The sequence below is a fragment of the Apium graveolens genome, chromosome 4 (assembly GCF_009905375.1).
Source record: "Apium graveolens cultivar Ventura chromosome 4, ASM990537v1, whole genome shotgun sequence".
In the NCBI taxonomy this organism is placed as follows: Eukaryota; Viridiplantae; Streptophyta; class Magnoliopsida; order Apiales; family Apiaceae; genus Apium; species Apium graveolens.
Window position 1 is genome coordinate 77,823,304 of NC_133650.1, and position 11,629 is coordinate 77,834,932.

Consider the following 11,629-nt stretch of genomic DNA (forward strand, 5'->3'; position numbering starts at 1 on the left):
TTGGTAATTAAATAAAATAAATAAATAGTGTTTGTTACATATTGAATTCTCAATAATCAGAAGAAGATCAGGATCTGGCTGTTCGGATGTCATCATGATCTGATGTACCGTCAGGATTTGGTATGTTATCAGCATTTGTATGACATCAGTATTTGAAGACAGTGAGCATTAAATGATTTGTTCTGCTCCTTATAATGTGGAGTAGATATCCGTTACGTCTGAGTTATAGGACTTTATCTGTTTAGTTTAAGATATGTATCAGTTTCAATTAATTTTTGATAATGCATATTTTAGATTAATCTGTTGTAGCTGTGTAGTATATAAACACAGTTTAGGTCATCGCTTAGCTGAATAACACTCGAGGATCATTCGACCTAGCAGCTCTCAAGAATATCAGTATTTCTTGAGAGGATTTTGTAACAGTTTTTATCAGATATATAAAAAGTTGTTATATTTTATTACTTGTCGAACATTTATACAATTGTATCCAACCCCCCTTAAATAATTGTATCTTTACTGGGCAACAATTGGTATTAGAGCTCACTGATAAATTTACAATCAGAAACGATCTAAACATGTCTCTGAACAAGTATAAAAGCATTAAAATTCCCATTCTGAAAAAGACTGAATATCCAACATGGATGGTGAAGATGCTCATGTACCTGGAAGCTACAGATCCATATTATCTAGACGTAATCAATGATGGACCCTTCATGCAAACAAAACTGGTGCCTGCAAATCCTACTGTTGCTGAACATTATCAACTGAAGGAGAAGACAGAATGGACACCAGAAGAGAAAGTAGCTGTACCGAAAGATGCAAAGGTAAGAAATATTTTGCATAACAGTCTTGATTCTGTGATGTCAAACAGGGTCATAGCCTACAAGACTGCCAAAGAAATCTGGGATGCTCTTGAAACTCAATGTTAAGGAACCATGGCCATCAGGAAGAACAGAAGGGCTGTTCTGATTCAAGAATATGAACAATTTGAGGCCAAGCCTTATGAAAGTCTCACTGACATCTATGACAGATTTCTGACCCTTGTCAACAATCTGTCTTTGGTGGGAAAGGTGTATGATCGAGATGACTCAAACACCAAGTTTCTGAGAGCCTTGAGTGAAGAATGGGAGACTCAGACTTCAATTATACGACATCAGTATGATCTGGAAATAATTACTCTGGATGGAGTCTATGGCATGCTGAAAACTCATGATTTGGAAGTTCAACAAAGGAGAGAGAGGAAAATCAACAAATGGAAATCTGTTGCTTTGAAAGTGAATGATAAAGCTTTAAGAGAAAAGTCCGCTGGAGCTGCAAGAAAGAAGAACAATTTTCCAAAATCAGATACTGATGATTCATCATCAAATTCTGATGATGATACTGATTCTGAAACTGATGAGAACATGACAGATTTTGATGTCATGCAAATGGCCGCATTGCTGGTTAAGGGCTTCAAGAGGATGCAGTTTAGGAAGTCCAAGAACAACAGAAGCTTTAGGAAGAAGTTTACTGGAAGTAAAAGGAAGTCAACTGGGAGAAAAGATAGAAATGACTCTAGAGCTGGGAAAGTAGACAGGATAAAGATCAAATGCTACAACTGTGATGAACCTGGTCACTTTGCCACAGAGTGCAAGAAAACAAAGCATGACAAAGGGAAGAACAAAGCCCTGATCACTTCAAGAAATAATTGGATGGACTCCTCTGACTCTGAAGATGAAAACACATGCTATGCACTGATGGCCAATCTTGATGATCCTGCTGCTTCTGAGCCTAAGGTACAAACTCCTCTCTTATCTTTTGATATTGAAAATATATCTGAATTGAAATCTATTTTTAAATCTTTGCATGTTAGTTTTAAGAATAAGAGTTTAGAAAATGATAGACTTATAACTGAAATTAAGACCTTGAAATCTAGGAATGATCAGTTAGAGTCTGACTTAATACATCAGATAGATTTGAAGAAAGAATGTGAGAGAGCTAAACATACAGTTAATATTCTTGAGGCTAGATACAGTATGTTAGAAAAGGATCTAGAAAATGAGAGGAAAACCCTTAAATCCTGGATTGATTCAGGAAAAAAAGGTTCATGAGATGATCTCAAAGAAAAACTGGAAAGAATGCCTAGGCTATAAAGATGGAATTAAGGATGTTGACACTCAAAATAAAATTTCCCTTAAAACTCCTGTTAAGTTTATTTCATCAGAAGCTGATGAACCCAAATCCACTTTTGAAAAGGGTTCAACATCAATATCACAAGAAAAGCTAGTAAGTGATAAAACTCAAAGAAAGAAAAGCAAGGAAACCATTAAGTCTGTTAAGAAATAAAAGAACATAGGAATTTTGTCAACAAGACAATTGAAAAAGAAAATATCTGAGGTTACTGACAAACTTCAAGTAAAGAGTCCTAAAAGAAACAGGAATGGTAAGCAAGGTATTTCTAAGGATTCAAATTACAAGGTTGTTCCCAATGCTCCTAGGAAAACTTGTTTTAACTGTGGAAATACTAATCATCTTGCTATTGATTGCAGGAGGAATAAGAAAAGGAAAACTGCTATTCCTGAGTCTGATGTTAGGGGTAGATCAGTATTTTATAAACCATAAAATCCTTGTTTTCATTGTGGTAGTAGTTGGCATTCGATTTATACTTGTAGTTCTTATCACAAGTTGTATCACAATTACTATAAACCTTTGCCTAAGTTTAATAAAGTTTCTTGTGTGATTAATTTTGTTGGTTTTACTAAACTTGCTTCTGACAAGACAAATCCTGACAAAGGAAAGACTGTCAAAAGTACTCCTGACACACAAAGGCTTAAGTTGTCCAAAAAGAGGGCCCAACAAGTGTGGGTCCTTAAAAATCCTTCTAATTAATTATTCTTCTGATTGCAGGGTAACAAGAAAAATACACTTGTCTTGGATAGTGGATGTTCAGGACACATGACTGGAAATAAATCCCTGCTGTTAGAATTTGAGAAGAAGGTTGGCCCAGATGTATCTTATGGAGATGGAAATGTAGAACATACTCTTGGATATGGCAACTTGATAATTGGAAAGGTAGCAACAGAGAATGTAGCTCTGGTGGAAGTACTGAAGCATAATCTTCTGAGCATCAGTCAAATCACTGACAAAGGTTATCATGTTGTATTCTATGACTCACACTGCGAAGTTGTTCATAACAAGTCAAAGAAAATTGTCTTGATAGGATACAGACATGGTAACATTTATGAAGCAAGGCTACATGAAAGTCTTGAAAATGAAGCTACTTGCCTTATCTCTAAGGCATCAGTAGATGAGAGTTGGACCTGGCATAAGAAGCTCTCACATCTCAACTTTAACTCAATCAATGAACTTGCCAAGAAGGAGCTTGTAAGAGGATTTCTAAACTTGCTATACTTAAGTGATGGTCTTTGTGATGCTTGCCAAAAGTCTAAACAAAGAAGAGTGTCTTTCAAAAGCAAAACATGATTCTCTATCTCTGAGCCATATCACATGCTACACCTGGACCTTTTTGGACCAGTGAACATAATATCCATCAATAAGAAAAGGTACACACCTGTAATTGTTGATAATTTCACTAGATATACATGGGTCTATTTTCTACACAGAAAAGATGAAGCTCCAGAAATTCTTCTGGACCATATAAGGCAAATTGAAAATGGATCTACTCACAAAGTGAAAATCCTGAGAAGTGATAATGACACTGAATTCAAGAACTCAAAGATGGAGGAATTATGCAAGTACAAAGGCATAGAACAACAATTATCAGCTCCTGGCACACCTCAGCAAAATGGTGTTGTTGAGAGGAAAAACAGAACCTTAATTGAAGCTGGCAGAACTCTGCTAAAAGAAGCAAAACTACCCACTTACTTCTGGGCTGAAGCAGTAAACACAGCATGTTATACTCAGAATGTCACTCTGATAAATAGACATGGTGTTACTCCTTATCAAATGCTAAAAGAAAAGAAGCCCAGTCTCAAATATCTTCATGTATTTGAATGTAAGTGCTTTGTTTTAAGAACTCATATTGATCAGCTTGGAAAGTTTGAATCAAAGGCTGATGAAGGAATCTTTGTTGGATACTCACCATCAAAAGCTTAGAGAGTGTTCAATCTAAGAACACACATTGTAGTAGTCTCCATCAATGTATCTTTTGATGATAAGAAGATTCCTGGTTTTGAAGAAGACACTCATGAAAGTTTAATCTTTGCAAATAAAAAGGCATTGTTGGAATCTGGATCAAACTCTAATGAACTTTCAAATCCTGATGATCCAAATCCTGACACTCCTTCATATTCTGAAGATAATCATTGTGCTAATGAGCCATCATAAGTTGAGAGGGAGCAACAGCAAAGGTCAGCTAATGATGCTAACACTGAAGAATCATCTCAAAGTTCTTCTCAATCCAATGCTGATTCAACATCAGAAGAACATGAGTCAAGTCCCGATAATGCATCTGGAAATGACCCAACGGATTCAGGGGGAGCCTCAAATGCATTTAAAGAGGCATACAATTCAGGGGGATCATCAAGTTCCAGAAGGACACTTCCCAGTGCCAGAAAATGGACTAAGGATCATACTCCTGATCTGATCATTGAAATCCCGATGATGGTGTAAAGACAAGAAGTGCAACTCAGAATGAATGTTTATATCATAATCTACTTTCAAAAGAAGAGCCAAAGAAAGTAGAAGATGCACTCAAGGATCTAGATTGGGTCATGGCTATGCAAGAAGAATTAAATGAGTTTGAAAGAAATGAAGTGTGGAAGCTGGTGCCTAGACATAAGAACAGGTCAATTATGGGCACAAAGTGGGTCTTTAGAAATAAGACTGATTCTGATGGGACAATCATCATAAATAGGGCAAGATTGGTGGCAAAAGGATATTCCCAACAGGAAGGTATTGACTATGATGAGACATTTTCTCCTGTTGCTAGGTTGGAAGCAATTAAAATCTTCTTGGCATATGCTGCTCACAAGAAGTTCAAAGTCTTCCAGATGAATGTCAAGAGTGCATTTCTCAATGGAGAACTTGAAGAAGAAGTCTATGTTGAACAACCACCAGGATTTGTGGATCCTAAACATTGTGATTATATTACAGACTTGATAAAGCACTCTATGGACTGAAGCAAACACCTAGAGCATGGTATGAAACCCTTGCTCAGTTTCTACTTGAAAGTGGATTCAAAAGAGGTACAATAGATAAAACCCTGTTTTATCTGAATAAAGGTAAAGATTTACTTTTAGTTCAAATTTATGTGGATGATATCATTTTTGGATCAACTAATCAAACACTGTGTGATAAGTTTTCAAAGTTGATGCAATCAAGATATCAAATGAGTATGATAGGAGAGATGAGTTACTTCCTAGGCTTGCAGATTAAACATACTGATAATGGCATCTATATCAATCAGTCCAAGTACACAAGAAATCTACTGAAGAGGTTTAATATTCAAGAAAGTGTAACTGCAAGTACTCCTATGGCAACTGTTACAAAAGTTGATCCAAATGAAGGTACAGTAGTTGATGTGACAACCCACAGAGGTATGATTGGATCTCTATTATACCTAACTGCTAGAAGGCCAGAAATTATGCTTGCCACTTGTTTGTGTGCAAGATTTCAGGCAAATCCAAGGAAGCCACATCTTATTGCAGTAAAGAGAATTTTCAGATACCTCAAGGGTACTGTTTCTCTTGGACTTTGGTATGTAAGAGAAGCTGATTTTGCATTATGTGGTTATTCAGATGCTGATTTTGCCGGATGCAAAATAGACAGGAAAAGTACATCAGGAAGCTGTCAGTTCTTGGGAGGCAGATTAGTCTCATGGTTCAGCAAGAAGCAGAAATCTATTTCTACTTCAACTGCTAAGGCTGAATATATTGCAGCTGGGAGTTGCTGTGCTCAGTTGTTATGGATGAGAAATCAGCTCATGGACTATGGATTATCATTCTCAAAAATTCTTATTTATTGTGATAATCAAAGTGCTATTTCTATGACAGGAAATCCGGTACAACACTCTCTTACAAAGCACATCAGTATCAGATATCTCTTCATAAGAGAGCATGTCATGGAAGGAACCATAGAGCTTCATTTTGTTCCTACTGAACAACAGCTGGCTGATATCTTCACAAAGCCATTACCTGAAGCAACATTTACAAAGCTTGTGAATGAACTTGGTATGGTTAATTGGGACAAGTAAATTTTTATTTGATCATATCCTGATGTATATTGATCAAATCCTGATATGTCCTAAATGCTGTGTTCTTAGATATTAAGCCAGAAATATTTGATGTATTCTATTTTATATGCATGATAAATTAAGTGAATTTATTTGCTAATTGTGCATATCCGAATAAATATATCACTGTCATCATTACACATCGGTCTAGGGAGACGCGCCTTAAAAAGAAATCTTTTGGTTAATTCATTAAGTTAACTCTACACTTAATCATTAATCAGTCCTCTAGTCCCTTGATATTCCATTGGCTATTTAACCATCATTTCATCTCAGACATATCATTTTCTATTCTCACACAAAACTATTCTCTCTCTTTTAATCATCACTACTTTCTTCCTTCATAAAAATGATTCTTGTAAACATGTTTATGAACTATGAAAACTTCAACGTCGAGTTCAGTTGTGGTTACTGGGAGCAGGAATGGCACGTCACTGCCATTCCTGATGAGATATGGAACTTGGTTCCACAAGAGGTTCATACGAATCTCTTGTTCTTTGAGATGGACTATCAACTCCATCTTGATCGCTTGGAAGAAGAACGGAGAGAGGCTCTTCTTCAGTAAGAACGGATCATCCTTCTTGCAGTGCTAGTTGTCACCAGCAGGAGGAACTAATTGATATCCTTCCCTCTTAGACTAAGGATGTTGATGTTCACCATCTTAGACTAGGATTATCTTGTAATGTTTTGCATATAATCTACAAATTTCATGAAATTTACTATTTTGATATATTAATGAAATTTCTTTTGATTGCAAGATTTAGTCTTTGTTTATCTCGTATTATATGCATGTGAATGTTTTCATTGAAGCCTGTTAATCTTTAATTCATCTACTTGAATTTTATTTCGTGATGATTGTATTGATTAAAATTGTGGTTGCTAATAATTTGTGATACTTTGGCTGATAAGTGGCATTTTATACCACTTAGAACGTCTTAAAATGGCTTAAATTGGTGTCTTGAAATCAAGTAATTTGTGTATTTGATGCGTTTTTCTAGTGTTTATGCATTTCAGGGTATTAGTTGCATTTCGGAGGAGGAATCATCAAGAATAAGCCTTGGCATGTGTTCACCATTGCGAGAGGAAAAGAACGGGCAGATTACGGCAAAGAAACAGAGCAAACCTAGAATTTTTCCAGTAGGGTCCTGCGCGCCCACGCAGCAATGCTGAGCGGCCGCGCAGCAGCCTTGCGCGCCCGCGCAGAAATGCTGAGCGGCCACGCAGGGTCGGGGAAAAAGCTGAATTATTTTAGACTTCTACTTCTGTTTGGCTTCCAACTTCTATGTAATCTGAGTTTTATGGGACTATTATATAAGTAGATTTGAGACGTTTTCATAGAGAAAAAAAAGAAGGAGATTATGTTTTAGATTGTGTTTGGCGCAAGAAGCGAAGGAGATAAGGAAGAAGACCGATTTAGCACACTGCAGCAAAGAGGAAGCATATTTTCTTGTGATTCTTGTTTCGTTGTAACGTTGGATGCTAGTTTTCTTGCTTTGACTTATTTACTCTTGTGACGTACTCTGTTTTAATATAATTAGTTTAGTTATTATTTTCTTGTGTTGTTTATCATGATTTCATATGAACCCATGATGGCGATAAGTTCTATTATGGGCTAATCGTGATCATGGGGTTGCAACGGATTTATTATGGAATTCTTTAGTTAATTGTTTAATACTTTAGTGTGTGATGATTGCATGATATCTAGTATTGGTTGTGCGTATTCGTCTTATGTGCGTCGCGAACATATAAGATAGGGTGTTAATCTCTTGTGAAGTGACGGTGGATCTTGAGATTTAGAACTTGCCATGCTAGCATAGGTTCATGTACGTTGTGCATGATTAGTGGGTAACTCTAACAGTTTTATTTGCCCTATGTAATCAAAAGGGATAACTTGTGCTTAAATCGTTGTGTTGTCAATTTCTGTAGACATATAGGAACTCAACATGATTGATGACTATTCAACTTCTATCTTAATTGTGGATGCTTGGTAGAATGGTATTAGTACAATGAAAGTTGGCTTTTATCAGTTTTGTGTTATTCGATTAATGTCATCACTGTCACATGCTAAAGGTAATAACAATGGCTATAGAAGGAAGTAATAATGAAGTTGTGATCTCATGAGTGTTTTATTATTGATAAATTGAAGTGTTAGTTAAGTGGTTAATTAAGTAGTTAATTATAGTTAATATTTAATCGACAATTTTAAGTGTTATTATCTTAACATTGAGAAGTAGTCATACATTGGTGAGTGAGTTTAATTAGACAATAACTTAGTCTGAGTCTCTGAGGGAACGAACTAGAAAGTATTCTATATTACTTGCGAACGCGTATACTTGCGTGAATATTAGTGCGTGATTTCGCCCTAACAAGTTTTTGGCGCCGCTGCCGGGGACTCGGCGTATTTGTTTAGTTTATGTACTTACCATCATTGGTCATTAGGACTCAGTGATTAGGACGTAGTAGTTAATTACTCTTTTCGGTTGTGTTTCAGGTATTTTAGCAAGCGTTTATGCAAACTCGTTCTCGTGCTCGCAAGAGGACCTTAGATACAGCTGAGGAGAAAGACGAAGTTCTTGATACTCCGGAGAAGTTAGATTTTGAGGATTCGGATTCAGGAACTGAGCAGAAAGAACCAGTAAACATGGGAGATCGTATTGTTCAAGCTGATCCAGCTCTTATGGATTTTTCTCGGCCTAAAATTGATGACATTTAGTCAAGCATCCTTCATCCGGCTATTCAAGCTAACACCTTTGAAATCAAGCCGGGCACTATTCAGATGGTGCAGAATTCTGTTTCTTTTGGAGGAGCGGCAACTGAAGACCCCAACATGCACATAAGGAATTTTGTCGAGATCTGCAGCACTTTTAAGTATAATGGCGTGACTGATGAGGCTATCAAGTTGAGGCTTTTCCCATTCTCACTGAGGGATAAAGCTAAAGACTGGTTACATTCTGAACCAGCTGGGTCCATCACTACGTGGCAAGATCTTGCGAAAAGTTTCTGGTGAAGTTTTATCCAATGGCAAAGACTGCTGCTATGAGGAGTGCTCTTACTCAGTTTGCGCAGCAACCTACAGAATCTATGTGCGAAGCTTGGGAACGCTACAAGGAAATGTTGAGAAAATGTCCACATCATGGAATGCCGGATTGGATGGTAATCACTGGTTTTTATAATGGTTTGGGGGCCCAATCTCGGCCCATACTCGATGCAGCAGCTGGAGGCGCCTTATGGGCTAAAAGCTATACTGAGGCGTATAACCTTATCGAGATGATGGCTGCAAATGAGCATCAAAACCCAACTCAGAGGATGACGTTAGGCAAGGTAGCAGGTATTCTGGAAGTTGATGCAGCCACCGCTATTGCAGCCCAGCTCCAAGCGCTATCAATGAAGGTTGATTCTTTGGCTACGTATGGAGTTAATCAAATAGCTATGGTTTGTGAGCTTTGTGCAGGTTCTCATGCTACGGATCAGTGTTCTCTTGTCAATGAATCTGTTCAGTATATGAATAATTATCAGCGACAACAGCAGCCTGTGCCAGCGACCTATCATCCTAACAACAGAAATCATCCAAATTTCAGCTGGGGGAATAATCAGAATGCTATTCAGCCAACATATCAGCAAGGAGTAAGTAAACAGTTTAACCCACCTAGATTCCAGCAACCAAAGCAGTATGCTACAAGGCAATCATATCCTCAACAGGGAAGTGCAGCTGCACCTACTAGTGCTGATTTTGAGGAACTTAAGCTGTTGTGCAAGAGTCAGGCGGTTTCTATCAAGACCTTGGAAAATCAAATCGGTCAATTAGCCAATGCAGTGCTCAATCTTCAACCTGGCACTCTTCCCAGTGACACGGAAGTACCAGGCAGGAAGGAAGCTAAAGAGCAAGTCAAGGCTATTACCTTAAGGTCTGGAAAAGTAGCTGATGCTGAAAAGGCAAAAGAAGTCGAAGCTGAAGTTAGAGATGAAGAATCTAAGCAAAAGGAGAAAGTGGCAGAACCAAAGAAGACTACTGTTGAACACACTCTGCCTGAGGCTAATACAGGAGAGAAACAGCTCTATCCTCCACCACCTTTTCCTAAGAGATTGCAGCAACAAAAGCTGGATAGACAGTTCGGGAAGTTTCTGGAGGTGTTCAAGAAACTTCACATCAATATACCTTTCGCTGAGGCGCTGGAATAAATGCCTAGTTATGTGAAGTTTATGAAGACTATTCTTTCAAGGAAGGTGAAACTGGATGACCTTGAAACCGTTGCTCTCACGGAAGAATGCAGCGCGGTTCTGCAATAAAAGTTACCACCAAAACTGAAAGATCCAGGAAGCTTCACCATTCCTTGCACCATTGGCAATCTAACTTTTGAAAAGTGCCTTTGTGATTTGGGAGCAAGCATTAATCTGATGCCGTTGTCGATCTTTAAAAAGCTGGATCTGCCTGATCCAAAACCCACATACATGTTGCTACAATTGGCGGACCGTTCCATTACTTACCCAAGGGGCATAGTTGAGGATGTGCTCGTCAAGGTGGATAAGCTCTTCTTTCCTGCTGATTTTGTTATTCTGGATTTTGAGGAAGATAAGAAGATTCCCATAATCTTGGGGAGGCCTTTCTTGGCTACTGGCCGTACCTTGATAGATGTGCAAAAAGGGGAACTTACTATGCGGGTCCAAGATCAGGATGTGACCTTCAACGTATTCAAGGCAATGAAATTCCCTACAGAAGATGAGGAGTGCTTAAAAGTGGATGTGATTGATTCTGCGATTACTTCGGAACTCGATCACATGCTAATGTCTGATGCATTAGAAAAGGCCTTAGTGGGGGATTTTGACAGCGATGATGAAGATAGCAACGAGCAATTACAATATCTGAACGCTTCTCCATGGAAGCGAAAGCTCGACATACCATTTGAATCTCTTGGTACTTCTGACCTTAAGAATGCTGAAGGAAGCTCAAACCATCAATAGAGGAAGCACCTACCTTGGAGCTCAAACCATTACCTGAACACTTGAGGTATGCTTTTTTAGGTGATTCATCTACGTTACCTGTTATTATTTCAGCTGACCTTTCAGGTAGTGAGGAAGACAAGCTCTTAAGGATTTTGAGAGAATTCAAATCGGCTATAGGATGGACCATAGCAGACATCAAGGGGATAAGTCCTTCATATTGTATGCATAAAATTCTGTTAGAGGAAGGTAGTAAGCCAACTGTGGAACAGCAGCGAAGACTGAACCCGATCATGAAGGAGGTGGTGAAGAAAGAAATTCTGAAATGGCTAGATGCAGGCATCATTTATCCTATTTCTGATAGCTCGTGGGTGAGCCCCGTGCAATGTGTACCTAAGAAAGGAGGTATCACTGTGGTCGTAAATGAAAAGAATGAGCTCATCCCTACTCGAACAGTTACAG

General features: G+C 38.1%; 1 non-coding gene across 1 annotated transcript; it reads right to left on the minus strand.

Annotated features, from left to right (window-relative positions):
• Positions 1-9,262: 9,262 nt before the first annotated feature.
• On the minus strand, positions 9,263-9,369 carry LOC141722118 (small nucleolar RNA R71). Its single transcript, XR_012575148.1, has one exon. It is a non-coding gene; the product is annotated as a small nucleolar RNA R71 (small nucleolar RNA).
• Positions 9,370-11,629: the final 2,260 nt, after the last annotated feature.